Genomic DNA, 2,426 nt, shown 5'->3' on the forward strand with positions numbered 1-2,426 from the left:
GCTTACGAACCACATGGTTCCAGGTTCAGTCCCACTGCGTGGCACCTTGGGCAAGTGTCTTCTACTATAGCCTCAGGCTGACCAAAGCCTTTTGAGTTGATTTGGTAGACAGAAACTGAAAGAAGCATATATATATGTATGTGTGTGTATATGTTTGTGTGTCTGTGTTTGTCCCCCCAACATCGCTTGACAACTGATGCTGGTGTGTTTGCGAATCGGCAAAAGAGACTGATAGAATAAGTATTAGGCTTATAAAGAATAAGTCCTGGGGTAGATCTGCTCGACTAAAGGCGGTGCTCCAGCATGGCCACAGTCAAATGACTGAAACAAGTAAAAGAGCTTATTCTTTCCTACCTATTTACATAACATATTGATATTATTCTGTTAAGAAAGTGGGAGAGAGCACAAATTGCAGATTTGTGTATTTAAATGCTATTCTAGTTGATCAGACTATTCCATAGAAATTTTCTTGACAATTCGTAAAAAGCAAACATCCCTGGTGGGACTCGAACCCACGGCCTCTGGATTAGAAGTCCAGCGCGCTATCCACTGCGCTACAGGGACTAAGTGCTTACAACCAGCGACTGATTCTGTAGTGTAGCAAATGTCCAGTGGCGAGATGAAATATATTAACGTTTACTTGGTGATTACATAATGTTCAATAATATAATGATTTTGGCACTACTGAATGCATTCTGCAGACACTCGTCTACTTTTGCGTTCATTGCTGAATATCTCCGTGTTCTTTAAAGAATAATTAGAACTTTACTGGTTCCTTATAATTAAAGGTGAATTAAAACTATTTTTCGAGGCAAAAAATTACAAATTGAAAACAAAAATAACCGCGTAAAATTTTCAACTCCATGACTTTTATTCTCAGTTAATGGTTTTATTTTAAATTTAATTTTAAATAGATTTTAATTCATTTTAAACATTAATTACCAATAAGGGGGCAGTAAAGGTCTAATTATGTTCCAAAAAAAAAAAAAATTCTGCAATGGAAATAAAATATACGATGTTGTCGGTATGAATAGCTTCGATTGATCGATACAGTAAATAAAATAATATCCTATGTTTGAATGGTCATACATCAAACCTGTTTCAAAAGACATGAAACAAAAGCAGTTGAGACTGACATTAGCAGTTGGGTTAATCGTCAGAGATGAAGGCCAAAATAAAAAACGGAATGGATTCGAACTCAGAAAAATGGGGGAAAAAATGCCACTGACACGCCGGAGAAAGTTTTGATCAACGCGCGACCGATTCCGTCAACGAATCAGTTCTTTGCTATTCAGACATCGGTGTCTATACTTCTGAAGGCGGTCGATTTCACTTGTAGGAATTACCACTATCATCTAAAGTCATTTAAAATTAGGCTTACAGGAATTTAATTAGATTACGGGGGTGTTAATTTAATTGCTATATATACATATATATATATATTGTTGCTTTTGATTATAATCACCCCATTTGATTTATCTTAAGTACCATATTCATCTGAATTTTGCTGAAATGTATGTATGTATGTATATATGTGTGTGTGTGTGTGTGTGTATGTATGTATGTATGTATGTTGTATGTATGTATGTATGTATGTATGTATGTATGTATGTATGTGTGTGTATGTATGTATGTATGTATGTAATTATGTATGAATGTATGTATGTATGTATGTATGTATGTATGTATGTATGATGTATGTATGTATGTATGTATGTATGTATGTATGTATGAATGATGTATGTATGTATGTATGTATGATGTATGTATGTATGTATGTATGTATGTATGTATGTATGTATGTATGTATGTATGATGTATGAATGTACGTATGTATGTATGTATGTATGTATGTGTGTACGTATGTATGTATGTATGATGTATGTATGTATGTTTGTATGAATGCATGTATGTATATTACTGGAAATATTAAACGACAGCTGAGGTATTTCGGATTTCTGGCGAATATGCACGTGACCTGTTTGTTTATATTAGCAACAGCGCGGGAATCAACGGAATTTCGTTAATACGCAAAACGTTGATGATTTCATAGATTTTGAGCGAAAGGTAACAATTAAATTGAATTTGATGTTATCGAAGCATTACTATCGATCTCCTTCGTTTTCAGATTTGATGAATATGCATGTGACCTCGGTACCTGTGACCTCTTTGTTTATATAGCAACAGCGCGGGAAGCAACGGAATTTTGTTAGTTCACACGCAAAATGTAGAAGGTGTACATAGATTATGAGCGAAAGGCGAAACAATTAAATACAATTTAATATTATCGAAGCATTACTGTCTTCCTATTGCTTTGTATTATTTTTTACGTGTGAATAAAGTAAAAACAAACAAAAAAATTGCTAATTTGTTATTCATCATTGGCAACTTAAACGAAATGTGGAAGACCCTTAATTATACATAAA

The 2,426-nt window shown here is 34.0% G+C and overlaps 1 non-coding gene across 1 annotated transcript; it reads right to left on the reverse strand.

Moving 5' to 3' along the window:
- Positions 1 to 491: 491 nt before the first annotated feature.
- Trnar-ucu lies at positions 492 to 564 on the reverse strand. The gene has a single exon. It is a non-coding gene; the product is annotated as a tRNA-Arg (tRNA).
- Between the last annotated feature and the right edge of the window lie 1,862 nt (positions 565 to 2,426).

The sequence above is a fragment of the Octopus sinensis genome, linkage group LG11 (genome assembly GCF_006345805.1).
Source record: "Octopus sinensis linkage group LG11, ASM634580v1, whole genome shotgun sequence".
Taxonomy (NCBI): domain Eukaryota; kingdom Metazoa; phylum Mollusca; class Cephalopoda; order Octopoda; family Octopodidae; genus Octopus; species Octopus sinensis.